The sequence below is a fragment of the Mchenga conophoros genome, linkage group LG18 (genome assembly GCF_057382185.1).
Source record: "Mchenga conophoros isolate Kocher_MC1m ecotype Shallow Benthic linkage group LG18, M_conophoros_male_GT1.1, whole genome shotgun sequence".
NCBI classification, from domain to species: Eukaryota; Metazoa; Chordata; class Actinopteri; order Cichliformes; family Cichlidae; genus Mchenga; species Mchenga conophoros.
Genome location: NC_140543.1, coordinates 36,015,008 through 36,026,325, shown reverse-complemented (window position 1 = coordinate 36,026,325; position 11,318 = coordinate 36,015,008). Strand labels below are relative to the sequence as shown.

The 11,318-nt window shown below is 43.8% G+C and overlaps 3 non-coding genes across 3 annotated transcripts; all 3 read left to right on the top strand.

Annotated features, from left to right (window-relative positions):
- Positions 1 to 2,865: 2,865 nt before the first annotated feature.
- On the top strand, positions 2,866 to 2,937 carry trnap-cgg (transfer RNA proline (anticodon CGG)). The gene has a single exon. It is a non-coding gene; the product is annotated as a tRNA-Pro (tRNA).
- A 1,846-nt stretch (positions 2,938 to 4,783) lies between these two features.
- On the top strand, positions 4,784 to 4,855 carry trnap-ugg (transfer RNA proline (anticodon UGG)). The gene has a single exon. It is a non-coding gene; the product is annotated as a tRNA-Pro (tRNA).
- A 3,804-nt stretch (positions 4,856 to 8,659) lies between these two features.
- Positions 8,660 to 8,731, top strand: trnap-cgg (transfer RNA proline (anticodon CGG)). Its single transcript has one exon. It is a non-coding gene; the product is annotated as a tRNA-Pro (tRNA).
- Positions 8,732 to 11,318: the final 2,587 nt, after the last annotated feature.

Sequence of the window (11,318 nt, the reverse complement as noted above, 5' to 3'; positions counted from 1 at the left end):
AACAATCAAATATACCACAACTGTCGCTGGAGATTCTGAAACTTGTTCTGATGCTACTTTTGGCTGGTGATATAGAACTAAATCCTGGACCTAATTCAAACATCAGTGATTTGGACTGGCTACAACTAATTAGCCTAGTTAGCCTATGGGCACAGCTATCTCTGCATTGCTTTCCACCTCAACTAACTGTGCTCCAACCACCGTCCCAGTTAGTAAGGCTACATCTGCAGCTAATAGTGTTTGCGCCCCTGTTGTCCGGGCCTCCACTTCTGCTGTTTGGGTTACCACCTCAGCTGCCTGAGCCTCCGCCTCAGTTGCCTGGGTTTCTGCCTCAGCTGCCTGGGCCTCCATTTCAGCTGCCTGGGTCTCCACCTCAGCTGCTCAGTCCTCCACCTCGGCTGCCTGGGTTTCAATCTCGGCTGCCTGGGTCTCCACCTCGGCTGCCTGGGCCCCCATCTCGGCTGCCTGGGCCCCCATCTCGGCTGCCTGGGCCCCCACCTGCTGTACCCAAACTACAGTCTCCGGTAAAGGGTTTCTCATCATTAAATGCTCATAGCATTGTCAACAAAAGGACAAGAAATCCTGCTATTAAAAGTTACAGAGGAACAAAGATCTGCAAGACATTTAAGCAGGCTAAAGTAATCTGGGACACTAAAAATAAACCAAAGGGGCTTCTATGTGGACACATTAACATTCGCAGTATGTTACCAAAGCATGAGCAGCTGGAGCATTTTCTAAGCAATTCCAATATTTCTATTTTGGGTATCTCTGAATCTTGGCTCACAAGTTCTTCTCCTGAGTCTGCGGTTGTCTTTCCAGAGTACACAGTATTCAGAAGGGATAGAATTGGAACAAGAGGAGGAGGAATATTTGTGCATGTAAAAAAACACCTGGATTGCTCTTTACTTACTTACTTACTTTACTCGAAGTAGAACATATTTCTGTTAAAATCACTCTTTCCACAGAAATGTCATTTACGTTGATCTATTTATATCGCCCTCCTTCCGCAAAGAATATTTTTTATGAATAGCTACAGATATTACTTAAATATCATACTATAAATAATAAGTCTAATGAAATAATTGTAATGGGAGATTTTAATGTCAACTGGGACTGTGAAAAGGACATAAAAACACCCAAGGACATAATGGAGACTTTGAACTTTACTCAACACATTGAACAACCCACAAGAATAACGAGACTGTGGCGGAGGTGTGGTCCTGGGCGCGGCTGCAGGGGAGGAGTGGTGCAGTGGGCTCAATGGGGCGGTGCTGGAGATGCCGGTGAGAACAGCTGATGGCGATTTGGACTGATGATGGTTTCCTTCCCTTTTTATAGTGAGACGGAGAGGAGACTGAGGGAAATCAGCTGGGACCGACAGCTGTCAGACTGTGTTCAGTCATAACCTGGGAAAATTGTAAATAAATGTGGAACCTGGTGATAAAGACCTGTGTGTGTGTGTACCTGTGTATAGTGCATTTCACAGAGACACTCTAAAACTAAAATAGATGTCAATTATCCTTGGGTCAGAGGAACTTGGCCAGACATTCAATTAGATCTTCCAGCCTGGGTAGAGGAAACGCATCAAAGTCACACTGTGCATTTACCTTTCTGAAGTCATTGCAGAATTGGATGCTGTCATCGTTCTTCACCATCTTCTCAATAGGATTGCTCCTATCACTGGTTGAGGGCTCAATAACCCCCAACTCGAACATCAGAGCTACCCCCTTTTCCAAAACTTTTCCAATTTTTTTAATCCTGTACATTGTCTGCCTTTCAGGAAGATACCATGCTCCGTAAGGTTTGTCGCCCCAGGGTTCTCCTGAAAAAGATTTTGTGGAATAATGGCACGCAATTCTTCCTGCTGAGTTACAGAGAGATGGAAAGGTCAAGAGAAACAAAGTTAAGCCCAACACGTGTAGATTCCTCCTCAGCCATCCCGGGTTTTCCATTTATTTAGCAGATTGATCATCATCATCATCATCATCGTTTATTTGTATAGCACTTTAAGAACACACCAGGCAGACCAAAGTGCTGAACAACACAGATCAAAACAACTACCAAATTAAAAATACCATCAAATAAATAAGAAGGTGTCAGTTTCCTACAGAGTTAAAAGCCAGGGAATAAAAATAGGTTTTCAATCTGGACTTAAAGACCTGCACTGATAACGCTTGTCTAATATGGAGGGGAAGGTTATTCCAGAGCATCGTGTGGCTTCAGCAAATCAGATAAGTAGACAGGAGCCAGAGCGTTTAAAGATTTAAAAACCAATAATAGGACTTTAAAGATCGAGCTGAGTCAAGTTAAGCCAAGCTAGGTAGGTGCAAGTGGAAAAGGGCTATTAGAGATCACAAAGTCTGATCGAAATTGAGGCCATTCAATTTCGGTGTAAAGACGTTAAACTACATATGTGAAGGTCTCATAATGGTTTCACCTCTGCTGATAATTACCCACACCTTTTTTCCACCCCTTGGCTCATGTGATGTGTTTCATAGTTGGTCAACGACCCTGGTAAAGACAACCCGCTCTGGGTTTTAAATACCTGGGACTCTCCAACGTTTAGTTTTAGATCTAACGAAGGTTCTCAGAGGAGAGGTGAAAGGTCTTCAAGGCACTTAGAGAATTCCAGCTGCTTTCTTTCAAAACTCATCAGACTACCATGACGTGGATGACTGGAACCCTTTTTTCTCATTCACTGTGTGCAGTCCCTCTGGAGTCATCCCTGTTGGAGCTTGTCAGTAGCAAAGGCCTGAAGGTACAAAAATGAATACTGAAGAGAGCTTAACACCATTCCTGCTTGAATTTGAAGGCCGATATAAGTCTATCCTTTCAGAGTTGCAGACTTAAACGCAGGCCTCCTGTGGCTCGTTGGTCTAGGCGTATGATTCTCGCTTCGGGTGCGAGAGGTCCTGGGTTCAAATCCCGGATGAGCCCCCTTAAACTCACAAGCTCTTAGCTTCATGGAATTCTTTGCAAAGACACATTCCTTCTGGGGCATTGTAAATGTGTTGGCTGCCAAACCTTTCAATGTGATGTGTGACACCAATTTGTCTTTCTAAAATAACATTTTTGATTTTGTGAAAGAGTCACTCTCATGACTCATTGAGTGATGCCATTGACTGCACAGTCCCTGCCACGCAATCTGTATATGTCACATTTTGAGATTGCCTTGGAAACCTTACTGGGCAGGTACTACAATATACCTATTACCAGGTACTATCACCTAATGGAAACTCTAAAGATCGAGCTGAGTCAAGTTAAGCCAAGCTAGGTAGGTGCAAGTGGAAAAGCGCTATTAGAGATCACAAAGTCTGATCGAAATTGAGGCCATTCAATTTCGGTGTAAAGACGTTAAACTCCATATGTGAAGGTCTCATAATGGTTTCACCTGAAACCTCTGCTGATAATTACCCACGCCTTTTTTCCACCCCTTGGCTCATGTGATGTGTTTCATAGTTGGTCAACGACCCTGGTAAAGACAACCCCCTCTGGGGTTTAAATACCTGGGACTCTCCAACGTTTAGTTTTAGATCTAACGAAGGTTCTCAGAGGAGAGGTGAAAGGTCTTCAATGCACTTAGAGAATTCCAGCTGCTTTCTTTCAAAGCTCATCAGACTACCATGACGTGGATGACTGGGAACCCTTTTTTCTCATTTACTGTGTGCAGTCCCTCTGGAGTCATCCCTGTTGGAGCTTGTCAGTAGCAAAGTCCTGAAAGTACAAAAAGGAATACTGAAGAGAGCTTAACACCATTCCTGCTTGAATTTGAAGGCCGATTTAAGTCTATCCTTTCAGAGTTGAAGAGTTAAGGACATGCTACCTGTGGATCGTTGGTCTAGGCGTATGATTCTCGCTTTGGGTGCGAAAGGTCCCGGGTTCAAATCCCGGACGAGCCCCCTTAAAATCACAGGCTCTTAGCTTCATGGAATTCTTTGGTAAGACACATTCCTTCTGGGGCATTGTAAATGTGTTGTGTGCCAAACCATTCAATGTGATGTCTGACACCAATTTGTCTTTCTAAAATAACGTTTTTGATTTTGTGAAAGAGTCACTCTCATGACCCATTGAGTGATGCCATTGACTGCACAGTCCCTCCCACGCAATCTGTATATGTCACATTTTGAGATTGCCTTGGAAACCTTACTGGGCAGGTACTAAAAAAATACCTGTAACCAGGTACTATCACCTAATGGAAACTTTAAAGATCGAGCTGAGTCAAGTTAAGCCAAGCTAGGTAGGTGCAAGTGGAAAAGGGCTATTAGAGATCACAAAGTCTGATCGAAATTGAGGCCATTCAATTTCGGTATAAAGACGTTAAACTACATATGTGAAGGTCTCATAATGGTTTCACCTCTGCTGATAATTACCCACACCTTTTTTCCACCCCTTGGCTCATGTGATGTGTTTCATAGTTGGTCAACGACCCTGGTAAAGACAACCCGCTCTGGGTTTTAAATACCTGGGACTCTCCAACGTTTAGTTTTAGATCTAACGAAGGTTCTCAGAGGAGAGGTGAAAGGTCTTCAAGGCACTTAGAGAATTCCAGCTGCTTTCTTTCAAAGCTCATCAGACTACCATGACGTGGATGACTGGGAACCCTTTTTTCTCATTCACTGTGTGCAGTCCCTCTGGAGTCATCCCTGTTGGAGCTTGTCAGTAGCAAAGGCCTGAAGGTACAAAAATGAATACTGAAGAGAGCTTAAAAACATTCCTGCTTGAATTTGAAGGCCGATTTAAGTCTATCCTTTCAGAGTTGCAGACTTAAACGCAGGCTTCCTGTGGCTCGTTGGTCTAGGCGTATGATTCTCGCTTTGGGTGCGAGAGGTCCCGGGTTCAAATCCCGGACGAGCCCCCTTAAATTCACAAGCTCTTAGCTTCATGGAATTCTTTGGTAAGACACATTCCTTCTGGGGCATTGTAAATGTGTTGTGTGCCAAACCAATCAGAATGGGTTTATTGCCAGATGTTGAGGTTTACAACATTAGGAAATTGCTTCAGTGCAAACAATAAGAATTAAAGTGCTATGTAGAAAGAAAGATATGTGCATGAGATATATACATGAGAATAAGAATTATGAGTGCTACGTAGAAAGATATATACATGAGTGCAGGTGGTGATCAGTGCCAGACATGAAATGATGCAGTGACACAGCGTAGGGTCATGTGTTAGTGGCGGGGACAGTCATGTGGTTATTCTTCATGTGTCCAACAGCAGAGGGGAAGAAACTGTTCTTGTGGCGAGAGGTTCTGGTGCGAATGGACCGGAGCCTCCTGCCTGAGGGGAGCAGGTCAAACAGACTGTGTCCAGGGTGAGAAGGGTCAGCTGAGATCCGGGCTGCACGCCGCAGTGTCCTGGAGGTGTACAGGTCCTGCGGAGATGGGAGTCTGCAGCCAATCACCTTCTCAGCAGAGCGCACAACACGCTGCAGTCTCTGTTTGTCCCTGATAGTGGCTCCAGCGTACCACACGGTGATGGAGGAGGTGAGGATGGACTCGATGATTGCAGTGTAGAATTGCATCATCGTCCGTGTTGGCAGGTTGAATTTCTTCAGCTGCCTCAGGAAGTACATCCTCTGCTGGGCTTTCTTGATGACGGAGGTGATGGTGGGCTCCCACTTCAGGTCCTGGGTGATGGTGGTACCCAGGAAGCGGAATGAGTCCACAGAGGTGATGGGGGTGTCAGTCAGGATGATGGGGGGGAGTGGGGCTGTGTGCTTCCTGAAGTCCACAATAATCTCCACTGTCTTCTGGGCATTCAGCACCAGGTTGTTGTGGCTGCACCAAGACACCAGACGTTCAACCTCCCTCCTGTAGGCAGACTCATCCCCGTCAGAGATGAGCCCAATGACGGTGGTGTCATCTGCGAACTTGATTAGCTTGACAGACTGGTGGGTGGAGGTGCAGCAGTTGGTGTACAGGGAGAAGAGCAGAGGAGAAAGAAGACAGCCCTGTGACACCAATTTGTCTTTCTAAAATAACGTTTTTGATTTTGTGAAAGAGTCACTCTCATGACTCATTGAGTGATGCCATTGACTGCACAGTCCCTGCCACGCAATCTGTATATGTCACATTTTGAGATTGCCTTGGAAACCTTACTGGGCAGGTACTAAAAAAATACCTGTAACCAGGTACTATCACCTAATGGAAACTTTAAAGATCGAGCTGAGTCAAGTTAAGCCAAGCTAGGTAGGTGCAAGTGGAAAAGGGCTATTAGAGATCACAAAGTCTGATCGAAATTGAGGCCATTCAATTTCGGTGTAAAGACGTTAAACTACATATGTGAAGGTCTCATAATGGTTTGACCTCTGCTGATAATTACCCACACCTTTTTTCCACCCCTTGGCTCATGTGATGTGTTTCATAGTTGGTTAACGACCCTGGTAAAGACAACCCGCTCTGGGGTTTAAATACCTGGGACTCTCCAACGTTTAGTTTTAGATCTAACGAAGGTTCTCAGAGGAGAGGTGAAAGGTCTTCAAGGCACTTAGAGAATTCCAGCTGCTTTCTTTCAAAGCTCATCAGACTACCATGACGTGGATGACTGGGAACCCTTTTTTCTCATTTACTGTGTGCAGTCCCTCTGGAGTCATCCCTGTTGGAGCTTGTCAGTAGCAAAGTCCTGAAAGTACAAAAAGGAATACTGAAGAGAGCTTAACACCATTCCTGCTTGAATTTGAAGGCCGATTTAAGTCTATCCTTTCAGAGTTGAAGAGTTAAGGACATGCTACCTGTGGATCGTTGTTCTAGGCGTATGATTCTCGCTTTGGGTGCGAGAGGTCCTGGGTTTAAATCCCGGACGAGCCCCCTTAAAATCACAGACTCTTACCTTCATGGAATTCTTTGGTAAGACACATTCCTTCTGGGGCATTGTAAATGTGTTGTGTGCCAAACGACTCAATGTGATCTGTGACACCAATTTGTCTTTCTAAAATAACTTTTTTGATTTTGTGAAGGAGTCACTCTCATGACTCATTGAGTGATGCCATTGACTGCACAGTCCCTGCCACGCAATCTGTATATGTCACATTTTGAGATTGCCTTGGAAACCTTACTGGGCAGGTACTAAAAAAATACCTGTAACCAGGTACTATCACCTAATGGAAACTTTAAAGATCGAGCTGAGTCAAGTTAAGCCAAGCTAGGTAGGTGCAAGTGGAAAAGGGCTATTAGAGATCACAAAGTCTGATCGAAATTGAGGCCATTCAATTTCGGTGTAAAGACGTTAAACTACATATGTGAAGGTCTCATAATGGTTTGACCTCTGCTGATAATTACCCACACCTTTTTTCCACCCCTTGGCTCATGTGATGTGTTTCATAGTTGGTTAACGACCCTGGTAAAGACAACCCGCTCTGGGGTTTAAATACCTGGGACTCTCCAACGTTTAGTTTTAGATCTAACGAAGGTTCTCAGAGGAGAGGTGAAAGGTCTTCAAGGCACTTAGAGAATTCCAGCTGCTTTCTTTCAAAGCTCATCAGACTACCATGACGTGGATGACTGGGAACCCTTTTTTCTCATTTACTGTGTGCAGTCCCTCTGGAGTCATCCCTGTTGGAGCTTGTCAGTAGCAAAGTCCTGAAAGTACAAAAAGGAATACTGAAGAGAGCTTAACACCATTCCTGCTTGAATTTGAAGGCCGATTTAAGTCTATCCTTTCAGAGTTGAAGAGTTAAGGACATGCTACCTGTGGATCGTTGTTCTAGGCGTATGATTCTCGCTTTGGGTGCGAGAGGTCCCGGGTTCAAGTCCCGGGTTCAAATCCCGGACGAGCCCCCTTAAATTCACAAGCTCTTAGCTTCATGGAATTCTTTGGTAAGACACATTCCTTCTGGGGCATTGTAAATGTGTTGTGTGCCAAACCTTTCAATGTTATGTGTGACACCAATTTGTCTTTCTAAAATAACGTTTTTGATTTTGTGAAAGAGTCACTCTCATGACCCATTGAGTGATGCCATTGACTGCACAGTCCCTGCCACGCAATCTGTATATGTCACATTTTGAGATTGCCTTGGAAACCTTACTGGGCAGGTACTAAAAAAATACCTGTAACCAGGTACTATCACCTAATGGAAACTTTAAAGATCGAGCTGAGTCAAGTTAAGCCAAGCTAGGTAGGTGCAAGTGGAAAAGGGCTATTAGAGATCACAAAGTCTGATCGAAATTGAGGCCATTCAATTTCGGTGTAAAGACGTTAAACTACATATGTGAAGGTCTCATAATGGTTTCACCTCTGCTGATAATTACCCACACCTTTTTTCCACCCCTTGGCTCATGTGATGTGTTTCATAGTTGGTTAACGACCCTGGTAAAGACAACCCGCTCTGGGTTTTAAATACCTGGGACTCTCCAACGTTTAGTTTTAGATCTAACGAAGGTTCTCAGAGGAGAGGTGAAAGGTCTTCAAGGCACTTAGAGAATTCCAGCTGCTTTCTTTCAGAGCTCATCAGACTACCATGACGTGGATGACTGGGAACCCTTTTTTCTCATTCACTGTGTGCAGTCCCTCTGGAGTCATCCCTGTTGGAACTTGTCAGTAGCAAAGTCCTGAAGGTACAAAAATGAATACTGAAGAGAGCTTAAAAACATTCCTGCTTGAATTTGAAGGCCGATTTAAGTCTATCCTTTCAGAGTTGAAGAGTTAAGCACATGCTATCTGTGGCTCGTTGGTCTAGGCGTATGATTCTCGCTTCGGGTGCGAGAGGTCCCGGGTTCAAATCCCGGACGAGCCCCCTTAAAATCACAAGCTCTTAGCTTCATGGAATTCTTTGCAAAGACACATTCCTTCTGGGGCATTGTAAATGTGTTGTGTGCCAAATGACTCAATGTGATCAATTTGTCTTTCTAAAATAACTTTTTTGATTTTGTGAAGGAGTCACTCTCATGACTCATTGAGTGATGCCATTGACTGCACAGTCCCTGCCACGCAATCTGTATATGTCACATTTTGAGATTGCCTTGGAAACCTTACTGGGCAGGTACTAAAAAAATACCTGTAACCAGGTACTATCACGTAATGGAAACTTTAAAACAAACCCTAAATTCAATGGGAAGCCAATGCAAGGAAGCCAGAACTGCAGTGATGTGATCGAATTTCCTACTACCGGTTAAAAATCGTGCCGCCGCATTTTGCACTAACTGCAAGCGTGACAAGGTGCCCGACCGAACCCCTGGTTTGGATTTCTTCTCTCTGGCATCTGGATCTCATAAGTTGTTTGCTAAATGGCGAGGTCCATATACTGTGCTAGGAAAGCTGAGTTCAAAAAATTTGTTTTCAGCAGTAAGAGTACCTGCTGTCCTCGGCTGACCAATCTCTCTCTTGCGGCCCTGTTGTAACAGGCCAACTGTCACTGCTGCACTTTCTTGCCTCTTCACCAATTTGGTGTTTTGCTCCATTTTCTCCCTCATCTGAAAAACGTAGTTCAACATGCTTGTCAGTTCTTTCCTCGGCCTCACCCAGGATTCCATGTGTAGTGAAAGATTTGACTGAAGCTGCTTGAAACTTTTTCACCAGCTGAGCAGCTTCCTGCGTTGACTTTGGAGCCCTTTCTTTCACCCACACCTGGAGTTCTGGAGTCAACGAGCAATAAAACTGCTCAACGATATGGCAACCTGCTCCTAGGTTTTTTTTTTTGCGGTTGGATCCATTTGCCATACAGGTCCTTCAGTCGTTTCTAAACCTGTTTTGGACTTTCACTGAGCTGGATGTCAGGCTCCCGAAACACACATAGTGTTTAAAAATGACTGATAGTTGTACCATATTCAACACAAGTTAAAAAAATACCCAGAAAATTCTGATTTTTTGGAACTGAGATGTTCAATAACCCTTATTGGGTTATTATTAAATTCATGTTTCTTTTTCCTTTACCATGTTGTTTATGATATATTTTTATTAAATATTTATTATAGATTTTTTGTATCACATTTGATACAACTTTTTTTTGGCAACTTTTGTTCATTTTAGACAAAAAAAGAGTTTTGTTGATAACATTTTGAAACGATGGCAAGTATTAATCATATTGATGAGATAGAGGTCTCAGAAACTCACGTAGCAAATATGATACCAAGTCATATCACATCATATGACCAAGATCTGGGAAATGGACTTAAATTTTTATTCAGTGTGACCTGAAATGAGGGACTGAGACCAAAAAATCAATAGCTCAGACTATTATAGGACCAGAAGTATTTTTGCAACCATACATTAGAGACTTCATTTTACAGATGGAGAAGCTGCAGCCATCTGTGATACTGTCTATGGTGATAAAAATCAATGCAGTCAAAATAAATGCATACGACGAGTAAGTATGTACAGTACTGTCCGAATATCCTTGTCCACCCTTCATTTCTTTATGTTTTGCTTCTAAGAATCAAGACTTTCTTTCATTTTTCAAAGTGAGCAATACTTTATCTTGCTTTTTGAGGACCTTTCAGTGTTGTTGGGGTTTTTTTGTTTTATGTTGTTTTGTTTGTGTTTTTATATCGGCTGCTTTTTCACTCCATTTCATTCCATTCATCAACCAATGAACCATCAACCAAGGAGGTTTAAACAGAAAGCAAGCCTTTTTATTGAGCTGATGGAAATATTACAGACAAAGGAGAAAGTTCAAAACATGAATAGGAACTAGCAAAAACCTGAACTGTGAATGACACTATGAAAACAGGAGCAGAGAGACATGAAGGAGGTTATTAGGAACTTGACAGATGCATAAGGAGAATGCAACAGATCATGTGACAGAACAGAAAGGGAGACAGGGACAACATGGTAAACAGAAAGTGGTGTGATGCCAGGAGCATTTCTACTCTCTCCAGCGGCTGCTCGCCACATCTGGAGTTCCTGAGCATTAAGTGCCGCCCTTTCTATCTGCCCCGTGAGTTCACCTCGGTCATCGCCACGGCGGTCTACATCCCACCCCAAGCGGACACAGGTATGGCTTTGTCCGAATTACATGATGTGCTGAGCTCGCTTCAAAACAAGGACCCGGGCGCAGCCCTCATTGTAGCAGGAGACTTTAACAAAGCGAACCTCAGACAAGTCATGCCAAACTTTTACCAGCATGTCTCGTGTCCAACGAGAGGGGATCGGATTTTGGATCACTGCTACACGCCATACAAGCAGGGCTACAAAGCTGTCTCACACCCGGCTTTTGGGAAGTCTGACCACAACGCCATCTTCCTCATTCCCCAGTATAAACAAAGCATACGGAGGGAAGAAGTAACCACGAGGGAGGTAAAACGGTGGACTGCCCAATCAGAAGCTATGCTACAGGACGCACTCAACGACGTAGACTGGGACATGTTCAGAGCATGCGCAGTCGA